This window comes from Mus pahari, chromosome X (genome assembly GCF_900095145.1).
Source record: "Mus pahari chromosome X, PAHARI_EIJ_v1.1, whole genome shotgun sequence".
NCBI classification, from domain to species: Eukaryota; Metazoa; Chordata; class Mammalia; order Rodentia; family Muridae; genus Mus; species Mus pahari.
This window is the reverse complement of record NC_034613.1, coordinates 51,799,441-51,810,171: the sequence shown is the minus strand read 5'-3', so window position 1 is coordinate 51,810,171 and position 10,731 is coordinate 51,799,441.

Genomic DNA, 10,731 nt, shown 5'->3' with positions numbered 1-10,731 from the left:
GGAGGAGAAGGAGAAGGAGAAGGAGAAGGAGAAAAGGAGAAGGAGAAGGAGAAGGAGAAGGAGAAGGAGAAGGAGAAGGAGAAGGAGAAGGAGAAGGAAGGAGAAGGAGAATATATGTGCAAATCGATTTTGTGACCTAGAAGTGAAAATATTCCATATGGTTAAAAAATTTTTTTCATCTTCTGTATAGTACTGTGCTAGGCATTCTTAAAATTGCATATAAGTTAACTGGAGGATATTGAAGCTCAAGAGATAAACATGTACTTCTTCCCTTTATCTTCCCATGCCATGTATAAAAAGGAGAGTACCACATACTTAAAAGAAGAATTTAAGAACCTTTACAGTATTTGATAGCTAAGAAAGAGGTCACTTTCCTAGTATTGGTGATTCTGAATTGGAAAGGTATAAAAGTTGAGAAAAAAGAAAAGCACGCTGTTGTCATCAAGATGCATGACATGATTTTAAAATGAAAATGCAGAAAATTAGCCATGCTAAGCCATAATCTAATGAGAGCAACCTCAAAAATCTACTTCCTGACACTCAGTGCTGCCAGTGTGTGAACATGGACTACAGGAAGCTTACAGTCCTGAATTTCAGTCTTTTTTAAACCTAAGCAATGTAACATTTTTTTTAAATTGTCAAATTTCAGAAGCCTTTAGTCACACTACTGGTAAGTAAATACCTTAGGATAACGATTGAAACAAGGACTCTGGAGCCATACTCCTGCTACTGAATCCCAATTCTTTCACTTTTTAATTATGTCTCCTTGGCCAAATTCCCTGGGATTCTTGTACCTAAGTATTATATCTTTAAAATGAAGATATTAGGGGAATGGAGAGATGACTCAGTGGGTAAATTACTTGCCCCAAAATTATGATTACTGGAATTAAGTTCCCTCAACTCATGTAAAAGTCAAACACACATGGTAGTTGCCTATAATTCTATCACTCAAGAGGCAGAGAGATAGGGGATCCTTGGAACAAGCTGTTAGACCAGCCAGGTTCAATCAGTAAGCCTTATTTATATAAATAATGTGGAGAAGTATTAAAGAAGATATTTGATTCCAATTTTGACACACATACACACATACCTATCCACATACATGCCCCAAATTTGAGGCATTAAAAATATAATCAAATAAGATATACTGTGATTCAATGGTATCATGCTTTCTTTATATACACAAAGTCTGAGTTTCAATACCCAGTAGAGTGAAAAACAAATCCATATATACAGGGCTATAGCTCTATGGTGATGTGGTAGTGTTGTTGCCTTTTAAATCATACAGACACACACACAGAGATACACACTATGGTATATGAATATATTGGTGTGTGTGTGTTGTATGTGTATAGAGAGAAACACATATACATAATTAACATAATTTTTCATAAGTGTGACAAAATATATGACATAAATCATTTACACAGTGGAGTACTACACAGCTATTAAAAACAATGAATTTATGAAATTCATAGACAAATGGATGGACCTGGAAGATATCATCTTGAGTGAGGTAACTCAATCACATAAGAACACACATAATATGCACTCACTGATAAATGGATATTAGCCCAGAAACAGAATACCCAAGATACAGTGCAAAACACATGGAACTCAAGAGGAAGGAAGACCAAAGTATGGATACTTTGATCCTTCTTAGAAGGGGGAATAAAATACCCATGGAAGGAGTGACAAAGACAAATTTCAGAGCAGAGACTGATGTAATGCCATCCAGAGACTTGCACACCTGGGGCATCCCATAAACAACCACCAAACACAGACACTACTGCAGATGTCAACAAGATTTTGCTGACAGGAGCCTGATATAGCTGTCTCTTGAGAGGCTCTGCCAGTGCCTGGCAAATATAGAAGTGGATGTTCACAGTCATCCATTGGACAGAGTGCAGGGTCCCCAATGAAGGAGCTAGAGAAAGTATCCAAGGAGCTGAAGGGGTTTGCAGCTCCATATGAGGAACAACAATATGAACTAGCCAGTAACCCCAGAGCTCCCTGGGACTAAACCACCAACCAAAGAAAACACATGGTTGGACTTATGGCTTCAGCTGCATATGTAGCAGAGGATGGCCTTGTCAGTCATCAATGAGAGGAGAGGCCCTTGGTCCTGAGAAGATTCTATGCCACAGTATAGGGGAATGCCAGGGCCAGGAAGTGGGAGTGGGTGGGTTGGGGAGCAGGGGGAGGATCGAGTGGATAGGGGGTTTTCAGAGAGGAACTAGGAAAGGGGATAGCATTTGAAATGTAAATTTAAAAGTATTTAATAAAAATAAACAAAAAGATAAGAAAAGCATTATTTGCCTGACAATTGCAAAGATTTCATTCTGTGACCATTAGTTCCATTGTTTCCAGGACTGTGTGAGGCAAAATCATCAGAATGTCATGGCAGGTAGCCAATGGCAAAAAGAATTGCTCATATGATAAAGGCCAGGAAGCAGAGAACGATTAATAAGATAGAGACAACAACGGTGCATACCCTTCAAAGGCATACTGCAAGGAGCCTGTTGCCTCCAACCACTTGATACTCTCTAATCACCTCTTAAGAATTCACTCTTTGGGCTGGAGAGATGGCTCAGCGGTTAAGAGCTCTGACTGCTCTTCCGAAGGTCCTGAGTTCAAATCCCAGCAACCACATGGTGGCTCACAACTATCTGTCATGAGATCTGGTGCCCTCTTCTGGGGTGTCTGAAGACAGCTACAGTGTACCTACATATAATAAATAAATGTTTTTTTAAAAACTCACTATTTATCAACAGGAACCTGTAGGAGCATATTTTACACTCAAAACAGGACAACAATTTGTACACAAGATCTTTGTGTCTTTGTTTGTTTGTGTGTGTGTGTTATGTATAGAATTTTTATAGTACTGATAAGCATATAGCATTCTGCATGGCTACTAAGAAAAATTTGGGCTTTCCTAGATCTATATGGCAGTCTCTGACATTGTGTGCCTTCAAAAGAAAAAATAAACGTCATGAATGAAGAGACTAAGAATCATGGCAGATAAGGTATTTCTTCAAAATACAGTTGTTCTTAACTGTAAACAACTCAGATGTCCCACAACTGAAGAATGGATACAGAAAATGTGGTTCATTTACACAACAGAATACTACTCAGCAATTAAGAATGAGGACATCCTGAGATTCACAGACAAATGGATGGAACTAGAAAATATCATCCTGAGTGAGGTAACTCAGTCCCAAAAGGACATTCATCCTATGTACTAACTGATAAGTGGATATTAGCCAAAAAAAAAAAGTAAATGTAGATAATACCCAGGACACAGTCCACAGAACTCAATAAGGTTAACAATTAGAAGGGTCCAAGTGAGGATGTTTCAATCCTACTTGGGAGGGAAAAGAAAGCAATCACAGGAGAGGGGTTGCAGAGGGAGGGAGAGACCTGAGTGGGAGAGGGTACAGGGAGGGGAAGAGGGGAAAATGATCAGGTACTGGGGAGAGGGAAAGAGACTGAAGCTCTGAGGGACAGCAGAATAAACAGAAACTGGCACCCTCAGGAGGTAAGAGGTGGGGGACCCTCTAGAATGCACCAGAGACCTAGGAAGTAACAGACTCCCAGGACTCAAAAGAAGGAACCTTAGATGAAATGCCCTACAGTGGGGAGAGGGAAGTTGTAGTAGAGTCCACCTCCAGCAGAAAGACGGATAGGGTTGCCATCACATAATCAAACACTCTGATTCAGAATTGTCCCTGTCTGAAAGAACTGCAGGGACAAAAATGGAGAAGAGACTGAGGAAAAGGAGGTCCAGTGACAGGCCCAAATTCTGATCCAGCTCAAGGGGAGGCCCCAAGGCCTGACACTATTACTGATGCTACGGTGTGCTTTCAGACTGGAACCTAGCATGGCTGTCCTCTGAGAGGCCCAACAAGCAGCTGAAAAAGTCAGAAGCAGGTACTTACACCCAACCAGTGGACTGAAGTTGGGGACCCCTGTGGTTGAATTAGGGAAAGGCTGGAAGACACTGAGGAGGAGGGCAACCCCATGAGAAGACCAGCAGTGTCAACTGACCTGGACCCCTGAGATCTCTCAGACACTGAGCCACCATCCAGGCAGCATACACAGCTGATATGAGGCCCGTGGAACATACGCAGCAGAGGACTGCCAGGTCTGGTCTTAGTGAGAGATGTGCCTAACCCTCAGGAGACTTGACGCACCAGGGAGTGGGGAGGTCTGGTGGGGTAGGGGGTGTTGGGGACATCCTCCTGGAGACAGAGGAGGGGGTGGGGAGGAAGAATGGAATGAGGAACTGTGGGAGACTGGGAGGGGAATTAACGACTGGACTGTAAAAAAAATTAAATAATAATAATAATAAGAATAGAACCCCAATTTGTTCTCTCTCTCTTTTACTCACTCTCATTAAATCACAAGATTAATACTCATTATACATTCAAATGCCATATCTTTAGTCGTCAAATAAGCTCTAACTACTAAAAGAACAGCCCTAAGGCAATTTGATTTCTTACACTAACACTTTAAAAGATCTTTCTCTAATGGCTGACTTAAATGGTAATTTAATTATAATTATTTCCAATATCAGAAAGTCTGCCCCCTTTTAGCTTTATACTTCAAATATTAAATTATTATGAAGTTATCCAGCACAGAAATTACACATGGAAACCAGCTTTGAGGCAATGAAGTGTAAAACTAGAAACTGCTTCTTAATTCATTTGTCAATTAAAGAAAAATAAAAATAAGTGAAGATCATGGCCTTGCCATTTTAAAAGATGTTTCTGAAAATAAGGGTTGTAGATCAATATGCTATGCTCCATACATTCAGGGAGGACTTAGAGCATTTGTCTACTGAAATAAAACAGAAATTGTCAAGGTTTCTTTTAAAAAATACCACACTGCTGATTCACATGTAATTTTTATATTTAACACAGATAAGAAAGTGTGAGTTGATATTTTTTAACAATTTTTATTAGATATTTTCTTCATTTACATTTCAAATGCTATCCCGAAAGTCCCCTATACCCTCCCCCTGCCCTGCTCCCCAAGCCACCCACTCCTGCTTCCTGGCCCTGGCATTCCCCTGTACTGAGGCATATAATCTTTGCAAGACCAAGGGCCTCTCCTCCCATTGATGTCTGACTAGGCCATCCTCTGCTACATATGCAGCTAGAGACATGAACTCAGAGGGTACTGGTTAGTTCATATTGTTGTTCCACCTATAGGGTTGCAGACCCCTTCAGCTCCTTGGGTACTTTCTCTGCTCCTTCATTTGGGGCCCAGTGTTCCATCCAATAGATGACTGTGAGCATATTTTTAAAGATGAAATATTCAAGAGCAAATTCATCAGTCCAAGCCGATTTTGTACTTCCATCTTATAATATAAATATCTGCTTGCAATAAAGCAACCATCAGTGCTTCCCAGAAACTCACAATTGAGCAAATAGTACATTTCCTATTATAGCTTTAAAAAAAAACTCAATACTTGACACTAGGGTAATGAATAATTATAATTCAACAGATAGTAATGGGACAGTATAAATAAGTATTAGCATTCTCAAGAATTAACCAGAAAAATCAGTTAATGCCTCATAACACATGATGTAAATCTTAGATTCAGTCTATCATTACTAAAATACCCTCAGACTATGTAGTTAACATCCCATAGCTCAAAAGCAAAGAAAGAGCAGCTTACACCCAGGAGTTAAGTGTTACAGAAAATGAGTCTTCTACATTCTTGGCAGTGGCTTGTCTGCCTTTGGGCATCATCAAAAATATTGTCAGAAAAATTTAGTTAATTCCAATATTTTTTCTGAAGCAAGTCATAATCTAAAGTAGGTTTCACTGAGAAAATGTTCAATTCATGAATATTAATGTTCACGATTATTCATTTATACTAGCTATCCATCCATTATACATGTATATTTGGAAGAAATGTAACCTGGGAGAACTGACATATTACAGGAGTTTTCAACTATTTATAAACACAGTCTTTTAAATATCTTCTTAAAGTTAAATCTCTCTCTCTCTCTCTCTCTCTCTCTCTCTCTCTCTCTCTCTCTCTCTCTCTCCCTCTCTCTCTCTTGTTTTTTAGAGACAGGGTTTCTCTGTGTCACCTTGGCTATCCTGAAACTCTGTAGACCAGGCTGGCCTCAAATTCAGAGAGGTCAACCTACCTCTGCCTCCTGAATGCTGGGACTAAAGGTGTGTGTCACCACTGCCTAGCTTCCCATGACTGCTAAAGGTAATTATACCAATTAATTTATCCTAGGAAAACTAAGTCACTACGTAAGCAAATCAAAAAAATTACTTTTTTAAAAAAATCATTCCAAAGGACTTTTATTAGATATTTTCTTCATTTACATTTCAAATGCTACCCCAAAGCCCCCTATAACTTCCCCCCACCCTGCTCCCCAACCCACCCACTCCTGCTTCCTGGCCCTGGCATTGCCCTATACTGGGGCATGTACCCAAGGTGCTGAAGGGGGCTGCAACCCTGTAGGTGGAGCAACAATATGAACTAACCAGTACCCCCCCCCCAGAGCTATGTCTCCGGTTGCATATGTAGCAAAGGATGGCCTAGTCAGCCATCAATGGGAAGAGAGGCCCTTGGTCTTGCAAAAAATTACTTTTAAAATGCAATTTCATAGCAATGTCAGGGACAAGGAACTTTTCAGTGACTTGAGTGATTGCCACTATAAAAGATTTCTAAACTTTCCAGAGCAGATAATACAAGCATATAGTGACCAGTCAAGCACTTTTCTCCTGGATTTAGCAGCAATTCTGGTACAGTGATTTCCTTGAAGGCCACCTCAGCCTTCTATAATCCTTCATTAAAGTGTTTGCATGGCGCTCAGTACACCAAGGCCAAGCACTTCACCAGCATCAGCAGGGCCACTCATTGCTACTTCTTTGCTTCAGCTGTGTGTTTGCTCAAATAAGCTGACTCATTTGTCTGTTCAGTAGATTGTATCTAGGACTGTATCATAGAACCAACTATTCTATGTTGGTTCCATTAGGGGAAAGCTATAAAGCTGCTTAGCCATGATGTTTATCCACCACTAATATAGCCTGTTATCCTGCTCTGCTTGTTCGGGTACCCTGAGAGATAAGCAAACTGGAGAGTTCATATTTTATTGATATTCCTTTTGCTACTCATGCATTATATTACCATGGCAATGCATTATGATAAAATTATCACCTACATTCTAAGAGACTAGAACTTTTTCTGGACCTCACAGCCAGGCAGAGTTAATAATATACACTGAGGGTTCACTTAAAACTTAAGACTGTTATCCTACTTTGTAATCAGTCTGTTTGTTTAACCTCTCTTTCAGAGAACAATGTTACAAACAAACTTACTTGTTTTAAATTTCCCATGTGATCAGTTTTTACAACCTAAGCTAACATATAGCTGTAATCTTCCACCATGTCCCTTACCCAAGAGTAATGCAAATGTGACTGCATGTGTGGTATGACAATCATTTGCTAGAAAATTGAAATAGTCGTAAAGCAGCCTTATAAACACTAGAAGTGGCATTCAAGTGTTGCTAGAGTGTGTTCAGCTGGGATCAAGACAAGTCAGAGACTTACCCTTATAAAATTTTGTTAAAGATTTCTATAAAATGCCTGTCTTAGATAGGGTTTCCATTGCTGAGAAGAGACACCATGACCAAGGCTCTTATAGGGGACAATGTTTAATTGGGGCTGGATTACAGTTCAAAAGTTCAGTCCATTATCAGCATGGCAGGAAGCATGGTCTTCCTCCAGGAAGACGAGGTGCAGAAGAAGGAACTGAGAGTTCTATATCTTGATCCACTCAGGGGAAGAATGTCTGATGTGCAACTAGGAGAAGGATCTCTTCCACAATGGGTTGAGCATAGGACCTCAAAGCCCTCCTACCTAGTGACACACTTCCTCCAACAAGCCCACACTCATTCCAACAAGACCACACCTCCTAATAGTGCCATTTCCCATGAGCCTAGCACATTCAAAACACCATAGCACCCCTCATTCCTTCCCTATATGATGCTTTCTTTGCTGTTCAATAAAAGACAGCAAAGCCTTTTGTTATGGATGCACACACACACACACACACACACACACACACACACACAGGTACAGATATACAGTGACTCATAGACTCCTAAGATGGCATTCAGGCAGGCACAGATTCAGACTCAAACAAAAAACTGACAAGGACAATGGAAAACAACGAGCAAAATAGAGAATTCAAATCTAGGCTGGTTCTTGGAAAAATGAGAACAAAGTATATGCTTTTATTCCTTTCCTTAATGTGTCATCGATGCATTATTAGTGCCTCAAAGTTTATTAGTAATCCATGTTAACTTACAAATATTGTCTGAATCTCCCTTTGCTACTGAAGTTTTAGTTTCTTTATTTTAATTTTTACCAAGCAAATCTGTCAGGCTACTTGAGATAAAAATTAGGGGTAAACTATCAAGCTCCAGAAGCAAACGAGCCGAGTTTATAAGCCATCTGCTATGGTTTTAAACTGTGTTCCCTCCAAAACACATGATCAAAGTTAACAGCACTGTGTCAGCATTGAGGGGAGAAAAAAGCACAAGGGCTGCTATCAAATGGGGAGGTCAGGTTCCTTTCTTGCCCCTTTGCCCCTCTGTTACTAGTTAGCTAGCTGAGCTCTTTTGTCTCTACCAAGACAGAAGTCACAGGTAGACAGTGAACATTTTCAAACTGCCTGAGCACTCAGCATTTGGCATAATTGAACAAAGAAAGCAGGCTCTTTCTCAAGCAGTAGTAGGTAGGGTTCTGTAGCATTACAATATTTCAGTACTTGGGTAGGCTTCAAAGTGAGACCCCTAGATGTACTTGTTTCAGTTATTCTTGTCTAGGTGTAATTCTGCCATTGTAATCTAGGCATAGGAAGTTGCAATTCTTTAGCCCTTGGCAGTAATCAGTGTCATGAATCCTAGGCCTGTGTTGTCAGCGACCTGATTCCTAAGGAATTGACAGTCCCTTGAAGCCATCCCAGCACCCATGACCTGCTGTTTTTCTTCTCTACTTCCTTATATAGTCTATCTTTATATGTTGGTAGACCACCAGCGGGTTCCCCCTCTGTCCTAGGTAGAAATGAATATATAATTGCCTATAGTTCACCAAAACACATAAGAAAACATCAGCACAAATTGTGGCTGAAGCTTTAACTTCAGGAGCTAAAGTAATCAGTTGTATTGATTGGGTAGTTTTTTCAAGGAATCTGTGGCACTTCCAAAATAGTCAGTGTTGTCATTAGGTGAGATTTACTGGCTGTCTAGCTGACATTCTTTTTACTTTTCTAGGGCAGCAAAGGAGACTCTTGCAGCTGTCAATTATGAAGTCAAACTACTCCATCCATAATGTTTCTCTTACTTACAGGAAAATGAACATCAGAATAAATACAATACAGTATTAAAGGACTAGCCATTAACATGAATATCAAATTTTACCAATACTTTAACAATTGTCAAATACCTACCATGTGCCTCAGGTAGAGATGGGACACCCTCTTCTATTTAAATTTCACCATGCACTTTATACAGATTCAGCAAAAAGGCCTTTACCTGATTGCCAGCCTCCTGATCTTGGACATCTTGCTTTCCAGAACTGTGATATGTTAAGTTTCTATGAACTATAAACCACTCTTCAACATATCAGATATTCCAGAGTACCACACAAAACAAATTAAGACACCAACTTACAAGCTGGGTGATTTGAAGCAAAGTACATATAAACACTCAATATTGATTTCTCCATATTATCCAATATTGACTAAGCCTCCACAAACACTAAGACAATGTTTGCTTAATCAAAAAGCAGTCCAATCAATGTCATGAGATTAACTACATATATTTATTGGCTATTGTAATTCAGAAAATATAGATAATACAAAAAAAAATTTTAATGAAACCTTTCCCTATCAAATTACCTAGCTAGAAGTAGTTAACTGAAAAAGATGTGTTCAAAGGATCATATGCTTTTCAGTGATTAATTTAATCTGCACTCAGAATGTGAATCTATCTCATGTATCATAATTTAATCTGCAATGTTACAGCAGAACAGTAGCTTTTTTTGCTATCTCAGAAACAAATCCACCATCCCATATTTAAAAATAAAAGTTATTTTATTACCCATAATATTAAAATGGCATGAGTCCAGAAGTAAACTAACTCTCCCTTGTTTAAAGAGAAAAACCAATAATTTCAGATAGCAATACTCTCATGGTAATCATAACTACAAAACATAGTTTGCAAGTCTTGTGGTTTCTGCTTAGGAAATACGCTCTCATTAAAGAAAGTTAAATGATATATAAAAGAGTTTCAAAAACTATTCTAGCTTGTGATAAAATACCATGACCGAAAGCAACTTGGAGAAGAAAGTGTTCATTTGGCTTACATAATCCAATCATAGTTAGTCATTGAGGGAAGCCAACACAAAAACTCAGGGAGGAACCTGGAGGCAGACACTGAAGCAGAGGCCATGAAAGAGCAATGTTTAATACAACACAGTACCTTGTTCCTAGTGGTAGGACCACCCATAGTGGGCTGAGCCCTCTCTTATTAACCATAAATCAAGAAAATGCCACATAGATTTGCCTATGAGCAATCTAATGAAGACAGTTCTTCAATTGGATTTCTCTTCTCCTTCTCCTTCTCCTTCTCCTTCTCCTTCTCCTTCTCCTTCTCCTTCTCCTTCTCCTTCTCCTTCTCCTTCTCCTTCTCCCTC